This window comes from Psammomys obesus, unplaced genomic scaffold, assembly GCF_907164565.1.
Source record: "Psammomys obesus unplaced genomic scaffold, mPsaObe1.curated_primary_1811, whole genome shotgun sequence".
Lineage (NCBI taxonomy): Eukaryota > Metazoa > Chordata > Mammalia > Rodentia > Muridae > Psammomys > Psammomys obesus.
The window spans coordinates 8,987,567-9,010,644 of record NW_026596109.1 but is presented as its reverse complement, the minus strand read 5'-3'; the positions used below and the strand labels follow the sequence as shown (position 1 = coordinate 9,010,644).

The 23,078-nt window shown below is 47.6% G+C and overlaps 1 long non-coding RNA gene and 1 pseudogene across 1 annotated transcript; both read right to left on the bottom strand.

Annotated features, from left to right (window-relative positions):
* Positions 1-12,123: 12,123 nt before the first annotated feature.
* On the bottom strand, positions 12,124-12,443 carry LOC129692497 (60S ribosomal protein L35a-like; annotated as a pseudogene).
* A 4,783-nt stretch (positions 12,444-17,226) lies between these two features.
* LOC129692498 (uncharacterized) lies at positions 17,227-22,856 on the bottom strand. The gene is made up of 4 exons (XR_008722710.1): positions 22,786-22,856; positions 21,995-22,163; positions 21,272-21,397; positions 17,227-17,451 (listed from the first exon to the last, which is right to left on the bottom strand). It is a non-coding gene; the product is annotated as an uncharacterized LOC129692498 (long non-coding RNA).
* Positions 22,857-23,078: the final 222 nt, after the last annotated feature.

The following is a 23,078-nucleotide window of genomic DNA, read 5'->3' as shown; positions in this document are numbered from 1 at the left end:
AAAAAACCAGCAACGACAACAACAACAAACCCAGTTATGGTATGTGAATGTTTTTGTTTTAATCCCAGGTGTGGCATATGGGGCTGCTTCAGTGTGTCCACAGCCGTTAACTATGATTATCTCATGCTTTAGCAGGGTGAGATCTTTGCCAGCTGCAGATGGTTTAATTCTGGGGACTCTGGAGAGGGAATAAATGCCAGAGCCCAGAGAGGGACTTGCTCCAAGGAACGGGATGACCCTCATCAGCAGGAAGTAGTCTAAAGAGATCAACTCCTCTTTTCCCCTCTAATCTTTTTCTCCTACCTAGTGTTGTGGGAGGCGGGGAGCTTGGAAGGGATTGACGTGGAGAAGGGTAGCACATATAAGACCCCAAATAAAATAGGTATGTCAGTAGCTCACCGCTTCTGCTAGAGTGTGTGGTCACCAAGCCCCAGGGATCTTTGCGTCCCTTCCTCAGTGCTGGGGATACAGGCATCACTATGCCTCGCTTTTTATGTCAGTGCTGGGGACCTAACTCAGGTCTTCATGCTCGTTCATCAAGCACCTCACCACCTGAGCCATCTCTCCAGCTCAGGAGTTTTCTGTCTTTCTAAACGGCCCTCTGCTGCTCCTCTGGGTGGAGAGGGCAGGTTTTCTCTGGGGCTTTTCTGACCCACATCCATTGATGTTTTGATATCAAAGTCTTCTTTAACACCAACTTCAGGCTACATGAGGTCAAAAGGGAAACCCGGCTACTTGTGCCATGTCCACTCTTTTCTCGAGGTGTTACAATTTTATAAAATGTCCAGAGCCCAGGCTAGGAGATAAGCATATGTTAATTAACATATTCGATAAGTTGTCAGAACGGTATGGGATCCCTTCCTAGGCCATCACCAAGGCCTTGCCCTCCTGCTAGCATGGGATTCCTGGGGAAATTTAATTCTTTGGGGTCCATGGTTTCAATAGCCTGATGGCTGAAGGAAGGAGCACAATGTCTCTTTGTAGAATAAATATGTCCTTTCTTGTCAATCACCATCACACTTGGTCCTAGCTGGTCTGTCTTCCTTCACCTTTTAGAGTCATCTTAAACTTGCTTCATATCCAGCCCGAGAGAGAGAGAGAGAGAGAGAGAGAGAGAGAGAGGCGCTTTACTTTGATTTTTAGTTTTCCTAGAAAGAATAAGGAAAAGAATATCTACTCCACCATCACAGAAGGAGGCATCATCCTTACACATATTTTTAATTTTTAAAAAGTGTTTTTATACAATTATTTATTTGTGCTGTGTGTGTGTGTGTCAGTGCATGGGCCAGGGAGTACCTTCGGAGGCCAGAGGATAACTTGTGGGAATCAGCTCTCTTCTCCCACAATGTGGGTCCTGGAGATTTTACTCAGTTTGTCAGGGTTGGTGGCAAGCGCCTTTATCTGCTGATCCGTGTCACCAGCCCTGCCTATACTTTTTATAAAGGTTAACAAATTGGGTGTGGGTAATCCTTGAAGATTGCATGTTACCTGAGCCCAACCATGTGGAACCTTGGAAAAGAGAAAACGATGAAGACAGGAAAAGTGGCTTCTGAGGACTGGGATGAGGGAAGGGAAGAAAAGATAAATGGATGAATCACAAGGCTTTTTTTTTTTTTTTTAATAAGGCAAGGAAACAATTTGATGTATCACCACAATGGTAGCCACGGTATTATATAGCCGCCAAACCAAAGTGTGCAATCTGAAGAGTGAACACTAATGTATGCTGTAGACCTTGAGTGATGGCAGTGTGTCTACGCTTACTCAGCAAACAAATGAGAGGCTGGGATGGGAGCAGGCTCTGTGTGTTCGGGGAGGTGCTTCAGCCCAGTTTTGCTATGCAACTAAAGTTCCTCTAAGAAGCAAACTCCACTGACTCCTAGGACGATGGCAACTGGGTGCATGATGAACAGGTGCTCTTGCTTTCGACCCTGTCACTGCTCAGACTCACACTGCCTGCATTCCCGTCCAGCCGCTCCCCCCCCCCGGGGGGGGGTCCTTCTCATCTTGTGACACACCCGCCATGTTGCCCAAGCCCAAGGCTGTTCTGCAGTTACTCAAGTTTCATCTACCATCTCTTTCCCCAGTGGCTTGGCAGGGTTTGAACTTGGGGCCAGACAGACTTGAGTGATGATTTCCCTGAGTTTCGTTTTTTCCTTATCTGTACTGAAATGGGGATCTGGGAGCCAGTGAGATATCTGAGCAGTTAAACACACACCCTATAAGCCTGATGACACGACTTGGAACCCTAGAACCCAGGTAAAGGCAGAAGGAGAGGAAAAATTGTCCTCTGACCTCCAAGCTACCGCCTTATATAAAATTAAAAGCATAAGATGAAGATATAAAAATATATTAAGTGAAATGGGGCTGTATCAGGATTCTTGGGTAAGGTGTAAGGGTAGTTGTCATACTCTGGGAGAGCCGGAGCCTCCCTTGAGTAATGAGAAAGAGATACAGGGAAGAGACTGGGAGGGAGAGGGGTAGAACACCAGCGCCCTTCCCACACTGGCTCCCATCTGGAGCGCTGTTGACTTCCTGGGTCGTCATGGAGCATGAGGGAGGATGTTATTTTTTAAGCCTCCATTTCCGATTCTCACAGGCGATCTGAATGTCCGTTGCAGCGGGCAAGAGAGAGCCGACCAGATCCGACACTAACTCGTTGTGGAAGAGGCTGGCAGGGTCACCAGGCTAGCGGGGGCAGCCTGCAGGGCCGCGAAGCTGAATGAACTTAGCGCCTGTGAACGAGGCCGGATTGTCAGGCCCTGGGACAAACTCCCTCTTTGTTCTCAGGACACCCACTAGACAAACAGAGCCAGCTTTCTTCTGGGCCTCAGCCACACTCAGCTGTGAGGAGAGGAGCAAGAGGCTCCGTTGATTTCAGCCCTAGAAGAAACCAGTTTGTGTCTTGGACTCACAGGCGGGCTTCAGGGGTGAGGTCCTAAGCTCACACTTGCCAAGTTATCAACTCCAAACACTTTTTACTGTAGCCTACAGTGAGAAAAAAAAAAAAGAAAAAAAGTTTCACACCTTGAATCAGCGACAACCTCCCACCCCCGCACGCATGCACAATTTTTTCACATGGTTAATACATGAAATTGGGCCAGGGAAATGGCTCAGTGGGTAAAGTGCCTGTTGCATAAACATGGGGACCTGGATTTGGAACTCCAGAGTCACCCAAAAATTAGGCACGAGGACAGGCAGCTGTAACCCCAGCATTGTGGGGGCTGACATGGGAAGGTAGGAATGGGGCTCCCTGGCCAGGCAGCCTAGGAAAAAAAGAGAGCTCTTTGTTCAGAGGGAGACCCTGCCTGAAAAAAAATTAAGACTGAACGGAAAGCTCCGAGGAAACAGCATTTTCCAGATACTGCATGGCTGATGTACATATGAATGCATGCACAAGACCCACACATGTTCAGGCTAGACAAAATACCGGCACAGAGAAGGAGAAGTGGGCACAGAGTCCCACCGGTAACCAAGAAGCTATTTTCAGATGAGAACTGATGGGAGAAGAAAAATCTGTTTTCTCCAATGGAGTGACACACTTCAGGACAAGCCCCCTGCTCAGGCTCTATGTTTTTTTGTTTTATTTTGAGCGAGAAAGAACATGAAGGTGGGTGGGGAGGGAGGGAGGAGTATCTGGAAGGAGTTGGAGCACGGGAAAATATGTTGTATGAAATATATATTGTATGTGATATGTTGTACACACACAAATGTAATGGGATCTAGACTAAGCATCAAGATATACTTAAAATCAACAATGCAGTGTGAAATGAGCTTGAGTTCTGGGTTATATGTGATATAAATTTGTAGATTTATGGCTAAAACAAATGAAGCCAGGCATAGTTGCTGGGGTTTGGTCAGATGCTTATATTTGGATGCTAATTACTGGTCCTCAAGACTTGGTTACTGCCCAATCCTTGTTGTGTAAACCTGCCTAAGACATTATTCCTGACTGGTTAAGAAAAAAGGCCTGTACCTGGGCAGGGCAGAAGGAGGTAGTCTTGGTGAATGTTCCCTGGGCTTTGGGGACAGGAGAATCACAGGAAGGAGAAGACAGATAGAAAGAAAGGAGGAAGGAGGACGCCAGGATGGGTTAGCATGGAGAAGCAACCACGTGGGCTGGGAGGAAGGACTCTAAGGATGTCGTGGATGGAGAAAGTGACCCAGATGAAGGATAAGCAAGTATTTATAGAATTATGGATGGGAGATGGGCCAAATAGAAATGGTCAAGGCAGATGGCATTGGATGGGGGCTGGGAGGTGGATGGTGAGGTTATTGAGACAGGTGACCTGCCCAGCTCAAGGTAAATAAGGCAATTATAAAGTCTAACAGGTGTCTGTGTCTTATTGATTGTGATATTGGGTTAAATAATACCACTGTAATAATCATAGGGCTAATAATAAACATTATATAGCCCATTGCCACTTTATTAACAACAACACACAGCAGTACAAACCTTAGTTTTTGCGAATCTGAGGCAGTGAGGTTTGAGAAAAGGCCAACCTGTGCTACATAATAACTTTTGTCTCAGAGACCAAGAGTAAATTGTTGTCCACATCACCATTTTTCCAACTATATATTAAATTGCCAGTGAGAAAAGCATGTTAATAGCATGTTAAAAAGCATGTTCCAGGTCAAGGCTCTGGAAATTTTAATAGAAAAATCTGTGGAGCTTAGCTGGGCAAGGGTAGGACAGATTGCCCTCTTCCTTCTTTCCCCCAGATGCTTGTACTATTGCCTCACGGAATTAATATTTCACAGGGCAAGGTCTAGAAATTCCTCAAGAGTTTTTATTCTAGGAAGCCTATGCCTGTGTCAACAGAGAAACATCACTGCATCTGTTATGTGATTGGGTCTCATGTTAAGAATCTACTAAAAAAATCATCTACTAAAACCATTTGAAATCTAGAAGTCTGTCCTAGCTCTCTCATGTAATTAATGATTGGGGAAGCTGAAACTCAGTGAAGGGAAATGACTGAGCCAATGTCTCTAGGAAGGAAAGAGTAGAACTGGGACCCAGGCTTGTTGCATTTATTACTATAGCATCCAGCTCCACCAGGGAGTCAAGTGAAGACCCTGGTGCAGGGGCTTTAGGGACAAGAGAATATGAAGTATGTATGTATACAGATGTGTGTACGTACTATATGAAATTCCTTTGAAAAGTTGTCAGGAATGGTGGTGCACACCTTTAATGCCAGCGCTTGGGAGGCAGAAGCAAGAGGATCTCTGTTGAGTTCTAGGCTAGCCTGGTCTACATAGAGAGTTCTGGGATAATTAAGGCTACATAGAAAGAACCTCTCTTAAAAGTAAAGACAAAAAATAAATAAAAGAAGATATTGTATAGGAACATATTCTTCTTCTACACTTTAGAATAGAGATTCTAGATTTTTTTTTAATGAAAAATTTACCAGTCTTTTTGTTTTGTCACCTAATGAAAAACATTTCCCACTCTCCAATTCTCAGAAAAGCTGTTCATTGTTCTATTGAAACAAACCAACTCAAGGTGTTAAAACTTTCTGGAAAATTTTACTCTAGTTAAAACTCTATTGCCGTTTCCCTTCAAGTTCAAATCAGCAAAATGTCTACTTATAATGTATAAAGATGGTTATTTGTTTCTCTCAAATTATTTTTGCAGTGGTAGGCATCAAATCCAGGGTATTGTACACACAAGGAAAGTGCTGAATCACAGTGAACTATTTCCTAAGCTGTAGCTGTATAGCTTAGGCTGTTCTTGAACTCATTATGTAGCAGAGGCTAGCCTCATTAAGCTCATGATCTCCTGACTTAGTCTTTTTTCAAGTGTTGCGATTGTATGCTGATAGCACTGTAGCGGGCCTCTACCCATAGAGGTTTTAAAAATATTAAGAAGCAATCATTTTTATTCCTTTGTTTGTAGGGGTGTTTTGTCTGTGTGTATATCAGTGTCATGCGTGCACAGTGCCCTTGAAGGCCAGAATTGGGCAGCAGATCCCCCTGGAACTGGAGTTGCAGATGGTTGTGAGCTGTCATGTGGGTGTTGGGAATTAAACCTGGGTCTTCTGAAAGAGCAGCCACCGCTCCTAATGAATGAGCTATCTCTCCAGTCCCTACTCATAGCTGTTTAAACTAAAGTGGTTTTTTAAAAAATTATTTGTTATTTTTTCCTATTTGGATTTTTAATATAATTTTTTGTTTATTACAATTTATTCACTTTGTATACCAGCTGTATCCCCACCCTCGTCCCCTCCCAATCCTCCCCTCTCTCCCTCCCTCACTTTTCTCCTCCCATGCCCCTTCCCCAGTCCACTGATAGGGGAGGTCCTCCTCCCCTTCCATCTGACTCCAGCTTATCAGGTCTCATCAGGACTGTCTTTCAGAGTCTTCCTCTGTGACCTCATCAGGCTGCTCCCCCCGGCAGGGGGAGATGATCAAAGAGCCATCCACTGAGTTCATGTCAGAGACAGCCCCTGCTCCTCTTATTAGGGAGCCCTTTTGGAGACTGAGCTGCCATGGGCTACCTCTGTGCGGGGGGTCCAGGTTCTCTCCATGAATGGTCTTTGGTTGGAGTATCAGTCTCAGAAAAGACCCCTGTGTCCAGATTTTTTGGTTCTGTTGCTCTCCTTGTGGAGCTCCTGTCCTCTTCAGGTCTTTCTATATCCTCCTTCTTTCATAAGATTCCCTGCATTTTGCCCAAAGTTTGGCTCTGAGTCCCACTATCTGCTTTAATACCCTGCTGGGTAGAGTCTTTCAGAGGTTCTCTGTGGTAGGCTCCTGTCTTGCTCCTTATTTTTGCTTTCTTCTGATGTCTGTCCCATTTGTCTTTCTGAATGAAGATTGTGCATCTTACCCAGGGTCCTCCTCCTTGCTTAGCTTCCTTAGGTATACAGATTTTAGTATGTTTATCCTATATTATATGTCTAATATCCACTTATAAGTGAGTATAGACCATGTGTGTCTTTCTGCTTCTGGGATACCTCACTCAGGATAATCCTTTCTAGTTCCCACCATTTGCCTGCAAATTTCATGATTTCCTTGTTTTTAATTGCTGACTATCATTCTATTGTGTAAATGTACCACAATTTCTGTATCCACTCCTCAATTGAGGGACATCTGGGTTGTTTCCAGATTCTGGCTATTATGAATAAAGCTGCTATGAACATGATTGAGCAAACGTCCTTGTTGTATTCTTGAGCATCTTTTGGATATATGCCTAGGAGTGGTATAGTTGGGTCTTGAGGAAGCTCTATTTCTATTTGTCTGAGAAAGCACCAGATTGATTTTCAAAGTGGTTGTACAAGTTTACATTTCCATCAGCAATGGAGGAGGGTTCCCCTTTCTCCACATCCTCTCCAGCATGTCTTGTCACTTGAGTTCTTGATCTTAGCCATTCTGATGGGTGTAAGGTGAAATCTCAGGGTCATTTTGATTTGCATTTCCCTGATGAGTAAGGATGTTAAGAATTTCTTTAAATGTGTCTCTGCCATTCGATATTCCTCTGATTGAGAATTCTCTCTTTAGCTCTGTACTCCATGTTTTAATCAGATTACTTGATTTGTTGCTGTTTAACTTCTTGAGTTCTTTATATGTACTGGATATTAGCCCTCTGTCAGATATAGGGTTGGTGAAGATTCTTTCCCAATCTGTAGGCAGTTGTTTTGTTCTGATGACAGTGTCCTTTGCTTTACAGAAGCTTTTCAGTTTCATGAGCTCCCATTTATTGATTGTTGTTCTTAGAGCCTGTGCTGATGGTGTTCTGTTCAGGAAGTTGTCTCCTGTGCCAATGAGTTCTAGGCTCTTCCCCATTTTTTGTTCTAACAGATTTAGTGTGTTTGGTTTTATGTTGAGGTCTTTGATCCACTTGGACTTTAGTTTTGTGCAGGGTGATAAGTATGGATCTATTTGCATTTTTCTACGTGTAGACACCCAGTTAGACCGGCACCATTTGTTGAAGATGCTGTCTTTTTTCCATTTGGCATCTTTGTCAAAGATCAGGTGTCCATAAGTGTGTGGGTTTATTTCTGGGTCTTTAATCTATTTTTTTTCGTTAATCTATTTTTAAACATGTGTCTTGGTCGGTGTTTTATTGTTGTGAAGAGACATCATGACCATACAACTCTTACAAAAGAAAACATTTAATTGAGGCTGGCTCACAGTTTCGGAGGTTTAATCCATTATTATCATGGCGGGGAGCATGGTGGCACACGGGCAGGCACAGTGCTGGAGAGGTAGCGGAGCGTTCTATATCTGAATCTGCAGGCACCAGGAAGAGAGACAACCAGTGGGTCTGGCTTGGACTTTTGAAACCTCAAAGCCTACCCCCAATGACGCACTTCCTTCAACAAGGCCACAGCTCCTAATGTTGCTCAAGTAGTGCCACTCTCTGATGCATTCAAGTACATGGGCCTATGGGGCCATTCCTATTCAAAACACTATAACATGCAATAGTATCTCATATGGTTTCGTTGGTCCAGCTTTTGCTAATGCACAGATGCTTGGCTGCTATCGTGTGAGCTGGATCCGCTTTCTGCCCTTTGCCATCCTGCTTAGGAGGGTTCTCTCTGGGGACTTCCTCCATGGCTGCCTTTTCTCTGTCTTCTGGAGCTCAGAGGGGTGGGGAGAATAGGTTTTGGTGTCTCCACCGAGGCACAGCTCCCATCACGTGGCCTTTCCTACCCAGCCTATCCTGTCTCTAGGTGTCCATGACCGCTTCCTTTTCTGGGTTTGGCTGTCTCTGAAGGTGTGAGCCCTGTGGTTTCTCTGCAGCCTGCCTGTGCTCTCCTCCCAGTTTCCCCCCTGCGCACCACTCCCCCCATCCTCCACTGTCGTCTCCTCAGAGAAGGGCAGTCCCCATGGGTACCCACCCACCCTGGAAGAACTCTCCCCCTGAGGCCAGACAAGGCAGCCCAGTTAGGGGGAATGGGATCCAATGGGAAGCATCAGAGTCAGGGAGGGCCCCCGCTCCAGTTGTTGGGGCTCTACATGAAGACCAAGCTGTGTATTTGCTACATATATGTAGGGGGCCTAGGACCAGTCCATGCATGCTCTTTGGTTTGGTGGTTCAGTCTCTGTGAGCCCTGATGGGCCCAGGTTAGTTGACACTGTAGGTCTTCTTGTGGAATTCTTGACTTCTCTGGCTCCCTCAGTTGTTCCTCCAATTTCTCCAGAGGACTTCCCAAGCCCTGTTTAGTGTTGGCTGTGGGTCTCTGCCTCTGTTTCCATCAGCTGCTGGGTGAAGCCTTTCAGAGGAGTTATGCTAGGCTACTGTCAATAAGCCTAGAAGTATAGCAAAGTAATAATAATAATAATAATAATAATAATAATAATAATAATAATGTCATCATCATTATTTAGAGATAGGATTTCTCTGTGTAGCCCCGGCTATCATGGAACTCATTCTGTAGACCAGGCTGGGATCTTCCTGTCCCTGCTTTCTGAGTGTTACTGGGGTTGAAGATGTGCGCCACCACCCCTGGCTCTGGCTATCCTTTTAGAACTCATTTCTGAACGGTCCCTAAACTACCCAATTTGAGTGGGACGTCTGTTGCCAGGATTTTTTAGACTGTTTCCCACACACTTCTCACGACACTGTGCCCTTCATTGCCTTTTACTCTGTGTGGTGGCACGAGGCGCATTAAGGAACAGAAGACTCACATTTCTCTCCTTTGCATCCTCTGTGCTGACAGGCAGAGAAGCCCGAGGAGCTTCGGAAACCACTGAGCCTTGAGCCCCACCTGGGTGGACCTGGGTTTCTGGTGCCAGGAGCGTCAGAGGAAACCTGTGATGGCAGAGGGGCATGCCTGGCTGACTCTGCAGTGTGTCGGGGGAAGACCGGGTGAAGCCTTCCTGAGTCTCCCCAAACCTTCTTGCAGCATCTGTAGCATGCTTGTGCATGCATGTATGTGCATATGGTGTGTGTGTGTGTGTGTGTGTGTGTGTGTGCATTCTTTCACCGTCTTGGCTTGGATCTCATCATTTTCAGTGGTCCCTTAGCCTGATCCTAGGGGCTGAGGTTTAGATGAGAACTGGGCTGGTCTTGACTACACATACCACTGCCCTCTCGTGGAGACAGGCTCAGCTGTGACGGTGGCTACATCTTCCCTGTCATCAAATCCTAGGACCAAACAAGGTTTCAGAAAGCAATATAGCAGAGGCTTTGCCTAGCCTCTCCCAGAAGACAGCTGTTTCCTCTTCCCCAACAGCCCTTGGTAAAGGAAGATGTCCTATTTCTCAGTTTCAAGAGTTGCTTAATTGCTTTAGAAATAGCTCTCCACAGTGAGGGGACCAGGTAGATTAATTGCCTTGCAGTATAACCCTAATTAAAAATCAGGTAGGAAATGTTAGACACTCCCCTCCAACCACCACGTATGAGCCCTGGGGAGACAGCACAGCATAGTGGACAGTGGCAGAACTGCAAGGACAGGGAGCGTCGGTTCCTGTGTTCCCTACCACCCCTCCTCCAGACGCTGAGAATGTGACCAGTCTTCCCTTGTTCCTTCCATCTCCTCCTTGTCCTCCTTCTCCTCCTCTTCCTTCCCTTCCTCCTCCTCCTCGTCTTCCTTCTCCATTTCTTCTTTTTTTTTCCTGGTCTTTCGAGACAGGGTTTCTCTGTATAGCCTTGACTGTCCTGGACTCACTTCCAACTCACAGAGTTCTGCCTCTGCCTCCCTGAGTGCTGGGAATACAGGCGTGAGCCACTGTGCTAGGCTCCTTGTTTCATCTTCTGAGATGTGTCCTCAGTTTCCCCCATGGCCATTCCCTACCACAGCCTGCTCCTTGCCTTTGTTCAGCATTTTTTTTTAACTAACTTTCAGTAGTTCCTTTACAGCAACAAGGGTAGCAACCTGCCAGCTGATTCCATCAACTTATAACTTATAGTGTGCTTTAATGACTGCACACTTGAAGTCATATTATTCTTAGCAATAATGTAAAAGGATGGACATTCATTTATTCTTTTTTTATGGGAAAGCTATAAGAAAGGATGAACGTGTTCCTAAAATTAGATATAGTTTTCTTTGCTTAAATGTTCATGAAATAAATTTTTGTGCCCCATTTGGATAACTGTTTACAGTGATTGTTGGTTACCCATAATCCTCCTTGGTACAAAGCCTAATAAATATTGGTTGTTCTTCCTAAGGGTATTTCAATGTGTCTAAACTTTCACATGTAATGTAGATTTGTAGATTTATTACACTTCTGCCCCCTTCCTGTTCCTTGGCATTGGGAGGTGCTGGTCTAAGAAGTAGTGTTTCCCATTCCACGTTTGGCAGTTTTGTTTTCTATTATTCATGTGCCAGTAGCACATAACTGACCAGTGATAGACAAGGGAAGGTGCATGCTAACAATACTGTATATTGCAGGAGAACATGATGGCTTTTCTGCAGGAAGGTCTCATTGCGAGAATGACTTAGCATGAAACACAAAGCCAGAGAAGGTGTGCAACCCACCTGCAAAAGTTTGCCAGCGAATGGTAGCCAGAGGACCTCTGTCTTAACGTGGAGGCCCATAGATGCAGAGGCCACTTTGCCAATACCATCCGTGATGGAGGAGAGCCTGCTTCGAGAAGTAACGGGCCTGCCTCACCGGTAAAACTTCTAGGTGTCAGATGTGAGCCTGAATTCTCCCCCTCTCTTCTAGTAGTAGTTTCTCCTGGGGCAAGAGAGGAAAATTCCCCAAACCTCAGTCTCCTCATCTGAGCAGTGGGGTTAAAAATCCCCACCTTGTGCAATAGCTTTGAGGAGATAAGCTCACCAAGCCATGGCCTAAAGGCGGGGGTCAGGGCTCTATAATTGAAACAGGTTTTGACCTCTGGGTTTTTTTTTTTTTTTTACAATGTCACACTGGTTACCTGGCCCACAAAGGACTGCAAGGGCAGTAGGTAACAAGAAGGAGGACAAGAACACCCAGGAACACTGGCCAGAGAAGCTCTCGAAAGCACAGCCAACTGTGCCAGGAGACAGCTAAGCAAGCTTGCAGTGGCTAACGAGCGCACGCAACGTCCACCTGTTCCCAGCTCCTCATAGGCTCCGCCAATGGAGGCCTTCCTGTCTCAGCATCTGTAAATGGACGGCGCCATGGAAGTTTGCATGGCCCCGTGTAACCCCTTATCTACTTCTTTTTTTCACTTTTATTTATTTACTTTTCATTAGTTTAAATCCGGGAAGGGCACAGCATCACACGGATTCCATGTCCAGTGGCCTTCGCAGGAAGGCTGCTTCGAACCATGCCGCTGTTTCCATGGGCCTGAGTTACTTCTACCCAGATCACTCTGGTTTTGTTTGGTTTGGATCCAGGCGTCACTGTATTGTTTTTGCTTTATACATGGAAACACATCTCTTGCCTAAGTAGAATTCAGTTTCATCTAGGGCATAAACGCCTTGAATTGAAAGAAGAGCTCTGTGCTCTCTTTGGTTCCGGAGCCCTCGCTTGTAGCTAGCGAAAGTGGCCTTGCACCACAGCCTTCCAGACATATTTGCTGCTTACAAGTCCTGTTCCCAGCAGGCCTCACAGGCACCAGATGGCCGAAAGAGGAAGGCAAGGCTGACCCCTTATCTATTAATGGAGGACACGGAGGAGTATTCAGGTTTGTCCCAATCTGGCGACGTGTCTGTGTATCCCCAGTTGCCCCTAACTTTTTCCGCAGTCATAATTGTAATTGAGAGGGTTTCCTGGAGGAACAGAACAAACGGGATGGGAAAAAAAAGTGAATTTATGAAGTCAGCTTTAAAATAATAACAGCAGCAGAATTATGCTGGCGAGCTGAGAAGCTGGTAGTTCCTCAGTCCGTAAGGCTGGGGCCTCAGCAGCTGGAGGGGCCTCAGCAGCTGGAGCAGCCCCGCAGCAGCCTCATGGGTGTGAGGGGAGGACAACCAGCAGCTGCTCAGTCTATAAGGCTGGGTGCCTCAGTGGTCCCCAAACTGGTGCTGGAAACACAAAAGATTTCTGGAGAACCGCTGGTCCCTACTCCACTATGAGAGCTTGTGAGCGCCGGTTCTGATACCAGAGAAGGACTCAGCAGCAACCACAGGGCAAATCTACCCAGCGCAGCAGGGGAGGCCAAGGAGCGAGAGGCGAGATGCTCTCGTTCCTTTTATCCAAGACGCTACTCAGTGGTGCTTCATACCCTTGAGCTCTTGTCTTCCCATCAGTCAAGGCAATGTGGACACTTTTTTTTGAGACAAGGTTTCTCTGTAGACCAGGCTGGCCTCAAACTCACAGAGATCCGCCTGCCTCTGCCTCCCTGGGTGGTGGGATTACAGGCATTCACCACAGCACCCTGCTAATCTGGACGCTTTTGAAGGCAGGGCTTCCTAGTCAGGCGATTGTAATGTGTGGCAAAGTGACATTAAAACCAACCATAATAATATGGTTTCACACCACATACCCTATTGAGGACTTTACACGGATTGTATGTTAACTCTCTTAACCCAGGGACTTTTTTCTTTATTCATCTGTGTTTTCCTGATGAGGAACTAGGCACAGATGGGGCAAGTAATGAGCCTGGCAGTGCATAGCTGTTAGTTGGGGCTACTCTCCACTCTAGCTTTCATGGCCAAGTCTAGAAGCTTTCTGAGCACCGCTGCCCTCTACTGTAGGCATTTAACAGTCTTCAAGGCCCCAAAGTCCTCCAGACTGTGTCTGTTGCGTTGTTGAACTCCTGGGTGCTAGTTAAGCATACACTTAGTTGGGAAGTTTGAAGACGCCCCTCATGCCTGGTGTCAGCCTCAGAGCCTGTGCTGGCTCTGCCTCTTGGCCTTCAGGCAAGGGTTCAGACCACGGGGCAGAGTTCTATCTCCTTCATTTTTCCTCCCTCCCCCCCGCCCCCCCGGCGGCAGTCCTCATTCTGTTACCGGGCACTAGGGGGTGCTGTCGGCTAGTCTAAGAAGCGGCGTTTCTCCTAGACCCGCTTGGACGGTTTTTGTTTTCGAATCTGTCATTGATGGTTCTCCTCAAGAACTCAGTGGAGGGCCTGGCCGCAGAGACGGACAGCGACCTGAGGCCTAAGCCAGACTTTCCTGCCCCCTCCCCTTTTATGTTAGTCAGTGCTGTTGAAACAGGAAGGCACAGTTTTTGGAGAGCCTGAACTTCCTCCTCCTGTGCGTCTGAGTGCCCAAGTGGGTGTGTTCGGGTATCCAACGCCATCTTTTCTTACTGTCTTGAGATAGGGTTGTTCGCTGTGCCTGAAGCTAGGCTGGCAGCCATGATGCCGCACAGAGCCTCTGGTCTCTAACCCCCCCCCCCCCCCCGTACTTGGGCTCTAGGTACGTACATACAGGCACACCATTCAGGTTTTGTTTTGTTTAACACGCGTGCTGAGGATTTGAACTCGAGCCCTCACGCTTGTGCCCAGCAGGCACCTTTACTCAGTGAGCCATCTCATCTCCTGGCCCCTGCGCTCTCTTTCCCATCATCTCCCACCAGCCTTTAGTCGTCGCCCTGGAGGAAGGTGTTCAAAAGCGACCGTAAAAGACAAGGTATGCTAGGTAAAATACTGGGTCCACACGGGGGTGACCCTAGTCCCTGGAACGTGAGAATATGGGACCTTAAATTGCACAAGGGACTCTGTAGGTATGACTAAGGGTCTATGACACCTGGATGAGAGGGGTAGGCTAGGGGAAGACAGGTGAGCTTGGAGGCAGGGTGACCGTGGCATGTGAAGATGTTGTGCCGCTGGCCGGCAAGAGGGAGGCCACGAATGATGGAATGAAGAACATGGCTTCAGGGAGAGGGAAACTGATTTCCTCCCAGCCTTTTCAGAGAAGCTAATGTCTTGAGTTAGCCCAAGGAAGCTAATTTCAGACTTAGAACCTCTTGAGCAGTGAGATTATATGTTCATGATATTAGGTGTCTTACCACTGACTTTATGGTAATTTGTTCTAGCAGCCCCGGGGCAAACTGACACATGAGGGGTACCTGAAACTGTCTGCCTGAGGTAGCCTTCGGTGCTGGTCTATCTTAAGGCCATCCAAACGAGGTCGCCTCATTTGCTCTTCCCCCAAGTACCCTCATTACGAAGCTACCTTTGTATACTGGATGGCCCAAGGAGTCCTAAGTCAGTGGGAAAAGAGTCTCCCTGCTTGGAGAATAAAAAGACACAATGGGAGCTTCTCTCTCTACCTTGATTCTCCTCCTGCTCCAGACCCCCTAAACTACACTAGACCTACATTTGGAGAAGGTGATGTCTAGTGGTTCACAGATCATGGCACTGTGAGTCCAGTTTCAGCCATCCCTTGGACTTGAAACCACTCTTGGGTCAACTCCATATGGATTGTAACCTTAATGTCTCGCTTCACCTTCAAAAACATGTTCCCACTTACACAGTTTCCTCCACAGAACCACAATAAAACAACAAATATTTACTGAACGCCCCAGGCTCCGGGCTGAGCATGGAGATGAAGACAGAATTAAGCCACCCTGTGCTGGAGGCATCATGGTCTGTGTTAATTGGATCTTTGTGGGTCGTACGTGCCAGAAATCCATCTATGCTGTGGTGCTGTAAGAACTGAGACAGGAAACAAATTTAAGGTACCTCGCATGGTTCTTACTAAATGCATTGCAATTACCAGGGAGACATGCAAATGTAAGACTTTCACGTGTTTTTCATCTTCACAAGGAACCTGAAACGAACAAGACCTCGATGCTTAGATTCTGTCCGTAAGTTAGCAGGAAGAGCCTGAGAGTGGGAGTTATTTTCTTGGTGGCATCAAAAATCCTTGGCAGGTGGCGACTAGGCCTTAGAAAGGTTTCCCGTATCGGCTGTGGCCCTTTCCCCTCTTTACTGGGGCATAGACCGTGGGACAGCCAAACAGCTAAGAACCCTCGGAGACACCCGACTCTGAAACAGCCTTAGGCTTTGCTGGCATCCTGGTGGCTTTGCTGGCGTTCTGGTCTTGAGGACAATTGCCTGTGCCTTTCTCTTGAGATGGTGTTGTGACTGGTCCACATTGTCTGCGTGGCTTCCGGATGATGTGTCTTCTTCTGCAACACATGTGTCTCCTCCTTGCTATATACTCTCATGCAGCCAATATGGAAACTGAATTTCTGAGTACAGAACTAACTGATGCCACACACTGAACCAGATACATGACTGGGATAATGATGACTGGGATAATTTTTTTTTTCTTATTTACAGACTACCTCCCAAGACCAAAGGTTGTATTAGATATTTTAACCTCAATTTCTTTTATTTTTTAACATTAATTATTTGGCCAATTAATTAATTAATTACTGTGTGTGTGTGTGTGTGTGTGTGTGTGTGTGTACGTGTGCACACATTGACTGTGGCATTCACGTAGAAGTCAAAGGACCACTTGCGGGAATTAATTGTCTCCTTCCACGTGTGGATCCTGGCAGCAAGCACCCTTGCCAGCTGGACCATCTTGCTGGCTCTCAGCTTCTCTTTCTTATCTCAGTAGGCTTTTCATTGCCGAACTGGACTCCTAGAGGCAACCTAGAACACCAAGAATGTAGTTTCTGGGCTCAGCCGGGTGTTTGGTGATTACGGACAAATCTTGCCTTAGACTCCTTACCCTAGCTCAACAAAACTGAACAGCTGAAGCACTGTGAAGGCCCTTACCTAAAAACTGTCAAAGAATGTCAAACCAGACAGTGGAAATATGAGCAACACGCTGGCAGAGAATGCCCTGAGACCTGGGCAGGCAGCCTGTGATGGTAAAGGGGGGTCTCGGTACATGGCTGTAAGGGAAGAAGGGCTAGACTTGGATTTTTCTGGAAACAGAACAAAGGAAGCAGGCATGTTAGCTATGGAGCTGCAGAGCCGAGGCTCCTTCATGCACATGGTCTGGCATTTGAAAGAGCCCCACTCCTCGCAGGTGTTTGGTCCTTCATGAATGTGTGTAGGCTGTCCTCAGGCTCCCAAGGCGTAAGCTGACGCACTGGGTGCTTTGGATTCGTTGGAGGTTCAGTGACTCAGGCGGACACAGGGCATTGTAAATTGCTTTGTAAATTGCAAGTGAAGAGTGCAGCAGTAGGCCTCTACTTGTCTTAGCAATGGCACGAATCATTTTTGCACTCTTCAGCATGAGGCTGGTGTGTGCAGAAGAAGGCTGTGGGAAAGGGGTCTGTGGTGATTCTGCTTCGAGTCAATACAATGCCAGGATCACTGGAAAACACACTGACTTTTCCAGCAGCAGTATTACCAACCACAACTGCAGAACCAGAGTGAAAGAAAAGAGAATTTAATAGCTTAGTAGAAACATCACCCTAAAACCAAATCGTTCTTTTCCTCCCAGTGCATGGCATCATTAAGAATCTACAGATCCTTTCATGTATATCATCTGGTTGACGGTCCAGAAGCAGAAGGGGTCTGCCTTTTCCTCTTCTAGAGGAGAAGAAACGTGGTCCAGGGAGGCTAAGGGGTTGGTGGGCAGCCAGGTGGCGAACCACAGGAGGAGCTGGGACTTGAACCCAGTAGGGTTTCTATCTGCAGGGCCACTAACCTTCGGTGAACTTGGTTTCCTGGAATGAGGAGGGAGGAATCAGGGTCAGGGTGGAGGGAGAGAGGAGAGGGGCTGGGCTGGAGTACCTAGAGCTGGGGATCGTGGGGTGGGCTTGCGTTGGCGGGGGCTGCGAAAGCAGGAGTCTCAGGCAGGAGGCAGCATGGACAAGCAACCGGCTTAGCTGCTGCTGCTCATGGTGTCCAGAGTTCTCCTCCTAGACAGACGGGGTGCTGCTGGCTTTCCATGTGTAGTCTCATTTAATTTGTAATGGGTGCTATTAGTTTCAGGATGTGGACCCCAAGTCAGATTAGAGAGGTTATGCATAAAACTGGCCCAAAGTCAGACGTTTTAGGGGCGAGGCCCCAATTAGAAACCTGGTGGTCAGAAACAACCTGTAGGTATGACCGCTATGTTGCCTGACAGTTGTGGGTTCACTGATGTGTGGAGAAAGAAATATATGATGGTCAGCTGATACCTCTCAGGGAGGCTCTCAAATGGCAGATTGAGGAGGCCTGGGCATGGTCCATTGGGCCATAAAAGGCACTCCCTCCTCTCTCCCAGAATGACCCTGCTTTCAGGGAATGCCTGCGTGGCCATTGCTGTGTGGCTGGCATAGCTCTTGCAACTGCCTCACCCTCTCTGGAGGGTGTGCATTACGGCCCCCGCCCGCCCTTCCATTTTCTTTTGAAAATAAATTAAAAGTTATTTAAGAGTCTCTTCTTGGCCTTGTAAATTCCAGAGTCACTCTTGCCTGGAGCTTGGCGAGGGGCCTGTGAAGATGCCAAGGGACAGGCTTTGGCCAAAAGCTCCTGCCAGGCTGTCCCTGGGGGAATGTTCTCCTCAGCCTTGCTGCCTGACTGCACAGGCCCCCGAATAGACCATGTGGGCTGTAGACACTCCTGTGGAGGCCTTTCGGGAGAAAAGCACATTGCTGAATGGAAATCTCGAGCCCCTCAGTCAGGCTGACGTGGGAACAGCTTCGCTGTGTCCAGGCAGGCAGTCATCATTGACGCCACAGGGCCTGCCTGGATCCCTCATGCACTGGAGCAGAGGCCGTGTTGGGATCTGGATGTTTGCCTGGCCTTTGGCTAAGCAGTGGATGTGCTATGATGGATCCAGGGTGGCCGGGTTATTCCTCAGTGTCCCTTAGATACCCTGGCACGTATCTGCTGCCGCTCTGTTCTTTATAAGGGTTGTTCCTATCTGTGAGCTCGTTAAATTCTCGCATAAGAATCCTGGGAAATACAAGTTATTTTCCGAAATTGAACCACGAGCCTCAGGGAACATCTCTTAAGGGCTTGGGTCAATTCTCACCCTATCAAACCTGTTTCTTCCCCTGGAAACAAGTATCTGGGTGAAACTAGATTTTTAAAGACCAAGTAGTTGACCCTAGTAGAAAGCTCATGGGTTCCACTGATCCTGGCTTCTCTAGGGTAGCAACAGTTGCACGTGTGGAAGGAAGAGACGTTGAATGGAAGCATTCTCTCAGTCCGGAGACCAGGGTTGGCCGAGTTCTAGGCAGTGGCTCAGCTGCTGTGTCTGTTGCTCCCTCCCTTGGTGGCTTCTGACACTCTGCTCCTTCTTTAACAATGGGCCCTTTCTCACAGATCCGGGCACAATCCCTGCCCCCCTGCTTTCTGCTGTGAGCTCGCACAGTTCACCATGCTATTCTGGAGGTCCCCTGTCTCACACGTGAGCGTGTCTCACGTGAGCCTGTCTCACACACTCGCTGAGTGTGAAGGTCTGGTGGTGATCTGGGGGTGGGGTGGGGATGAGCCCGGCCTCTCTTGGCACTAGCTGACAGACTGGAATCACCGTTCCTGCTAACCTTTTCCTAACTCCTGTCCAGTAAGGACTTTGTCCGAGTAAAATCTCCAGACCCCGTAGGGTCTGTTTTTAGGGTTCTCAATCTGGAGCAACTGACTCTGGGCAACTTAGAATCCATCCCGGTGCAAGCCTGGTCCACTCTGTGTCTCTTGTTTGCAGCGGGCAGAGAGGGTGCTTGAGTTCTCGCCTCTGGTCCAGCAGATTTTGTCTGGTTCTGTACAGATTTAATTGGGCTTGTGAAGTTATGTGAAAGAGATGACGTTCGCAAACACCGTTGTATCCAGGTGTGGGGGTGCACTCCTATGATCGCAGCACTCGGGAGGCAGAGGCAGGCGGATCTCTGTGAGTTTGAGGCCAGCCTGGTCTACAGAGGGAGTCCAGGACAGCCAAAGCTACACAGAGAAACCCTGTCTCGAAAAATCAAAACAGTAAAACCAAACCAAACCCTACAAACACCATTGTAATACATAAGCAACAATGATCACTACAAATCCCAGCCAAAGCAGAAACAAAGGGACCATTCAGGTTGGGCTTGAACTCGTGGTTCTTTTGTCTTAGCTTCCCAAGTGTTGGGATTGTAGACATATACCACCTCTTCTGGCTGCTTTACTGAATTCCATTCTTTGTGATTAAAGAAACAAGTCAGGCAAAGCAGACTTGTTTCGAGAGAGAGGCTGGACCCAGGGTGAGGAAAGACATTGTGATCTGGCATTCTCTCTCTCTCCTTTTTTTCTTTTTGAGACAAGGTTTCTCTGTGTTAACAGCCTTGGCTCTATACTAGAATTCACTTTGTAGACCAGGCTGGCCTCAAACTCACAGAGATCTGTCTGCCTCTGTCTCCCTAGTGCTGGGATTAATGGTGTGCACCGCCATGCTTGGCCCAGCACTCATTCTCTCTACAGTCCCCAGCCTCTCAGTACCCAGGCTCTGAGCATTAACAAGGACCTACTTACTGTGTTGGATTATAGATCCATTGGCCAGGGCTGGCCTCTAGTCAAATCCACTCAGCTCTTTGCTCTTAGATCCTTCTGGATCAGCCTGTGTCTTGCCCCACAGATGGTCTAGCTGGAGAGAGCAGTGGATGTGGCTCTTGGCCATGGATCCACAGCCCTTCTTGGGTTAGGAATATACTGTTTTTCTTTCAACTACGTTGTGGGTTTGTTAAGTTTCTTCATTCCTCTGTGCTGTCTCCTGAGTGAGGTTAGAGCTGAATAAGTCTCAAAAGATGAGAAACAGACCACCATTGAACCCCGGGGCAATGTCAGCAATCATGGGAATGGCCAAGAGCTCATGAAAAATCTCGCTTCAAAGAAGAACCCTTCCTTCGGGCGTACGATGTAGCATGTGAGGCCTGAGTGACTTCTTCAGCCTTTGCTCCATTCCCTTAGGCTGGCGGTGGTCAGAGCACACGTAAGCTAGGACAGTCCAACAAGACAAGCCCTTTCGGTACCAGGCCCTCCCTTCTAAAAGCTTTGTATCCAACCCCTGTTCTTCTGCCTTTCTTGCCTCCGCCTCTGTCTCCTAACTGGAGATGGTGGCAAGGCCATGGGTGCAGGATTCATGGGGGCCTTGTCATCCTCTGCAGGCTGCCCACTGACAGCCTGGCTCCCAAGTGAGTTCACACTTGGGGAATGTTAATAAATGCCCAGCCTCCTGGCTACCTCCACATTCTCTATTTCTGTGCCAATGTCCTCTCAAGGCAATCCACTTCCCATTCGTCATTCCCTGTGCTGGACTGCTCTTGACTTTTCATTAAAGTCTCCCCCGAGAAGTATTTGGGAGGCTCAGTGAGTGCTTCCTTCAGCTGTCTGTCCAATGTGCCTGAACGCTCATGTGGTTTTGTTTAAAGAGTGTTCCCTGGGTCAGAAATGTCTTCTTTCATGGGGATGGTTGAAAAAAAATTGTGAGAGGAGAGATCAGAGGGAGGCTTGTGGGAGATGGTTCTCTCCTTCCACCATTTGGGTGCTGGGGATTAAATTCAGGTCAACAGGTTTGTTGGCAAGCAAGCTCACCTGCTGAGTCATCTCACCAACCTGGGCGCATTTTTTCCCCCTTCTTAAAACTTCTATGGATTTTCCTCTCGTATTGTCCTATAGCCTGATTTCTTCTGTCTTGCTTAAGTGGCTACCGATGATTTTCTGGCAAGAAAAAAAATACAAATAAATAAAATTGGGGAACATCTAGTTTGTTGTTACAGTTGCAAATGATCAGACTTAAGTAAAAGCTACAGGAAGGACTTCCTCAAACTCGAACAGAAAAGCATTACTTGGGGCAAGGAGAAGCAGTCCCCATGCTTGCAGAAATATAAGGTCACAAGGGGACAATGAAACAGGCTTTTGAGAGAAGGGTAGGTTTCATTTAAGTCCCTATAGGGTCCTGTTAGCATCAGGTCAAAAGAGGCAGTGAAGTGGAGAGGGCAGTCTGAAATTGGAGAGGGCTAACACACATGTTGGTCATTTATTAATATTACCAACTAGTTCTTAGGATAAGAAACCGGAAACAGAAAGAAAGGAGCAAGAGCTGGAGGTTGGTGAGAGTTAGGAACAAAATGAAAAGCAAATGGTGAGAGAAAATGGGACAGGAGAGACACTGTCAGGTGCATTTCCACCAGCTGCTATGGCACAGGACTGTAGCCGCAGGACTTAGGGGGCTGAGGCAGGAGGATTACAAGTTTGGGGCCAGCCTAAAATCATCACAGAAGACCTTGTCTCAAGTAAAGCTAAGCAGAAACTTACTGTTTCAGTTTCTGCGGATTTGCTGGTCTCTGTTGTGAAAGGGTTTCTGGCCACAGGAGGCCAACGAGACTATTACTCCGGTTGCTCTCTGTGTGCCTCAGGCCACTTTCTCTGGGCCCCATAGTGAAGGGAACTGTGGTCTAGAGAACGGAGGGGTCATTCTGAGGCCCTGTAACGAGAGGGAGACTGATCTGGACTAAGACACTGCCCTCAGGACTCCCAGATGCAGGGTCTTGTCTCACCATGCGTGTTTTCCCCTTTTCTTGGTCAGGAGCACTCCTTAAAAATTGTTTTTCCCTTTTCACATTTTATGCGTGTGGGTGACCTGTATGTATGTCCATGCCTCATGTGCCTGCAGTGCCTCCAAAGGCCGGAAAAGGACACCAGATCTCCTAGAACTGGAGTTAGTTGGTTGTAAGGTGCTGGGTGGGTCCTGGGAATCGACTAGAACCCCGGCCCTCTGGGAAAGCAGCCAGTGCTCATAACTACCGAGCCATCTCTCCAGCCCCCAGTCAGGGACATTCTTAATTCGATAAGAACAAAATATAGTTTTCTTTCTCACCAAAAGCCCCATCAGCTCAAATACAAAGTGTCTGGTGTTGGCCTAGCTGAGGCAGGAATATGGATGGTTATGAAAGTCATCCGTGGGGGTGGGGTGGGGTGGGGCGGGTACACACGGCCATGTGGGGGGAGGGGAAGGCCTCCAGTAGGCTTCTAGGACAGCAGCCTGGCTAGCTCAGGGACTCCCAGAAGCTCCATTGTCCTAAAGAATCTGGGGGCGCTGGCCATACCTGAGCATTCCTCTGCACATTCTTCCCCAGGGCTAGGCCCAGTCTGACTCGTGGCCTCCACTGTCTCGTCCTAGTGGGCTTGGAGTCTAACTGCCCGGGATCTGCCTCAGGTCACCTCTTCCGCAAGCATTTACTCAGAGTTAATAAACTGCCAGTTACACGGAAACCTGTTTAATTTTTCCAGGAGAGCCAGGAGAAAGCCAAATAAGGGAACGCAGAAGACATCTTCTGCAGCCAGCAGGTGGCTGAGGCAGGGTCCAAACCTAGGCCACACCACTGCAGAGGCCTGTGAG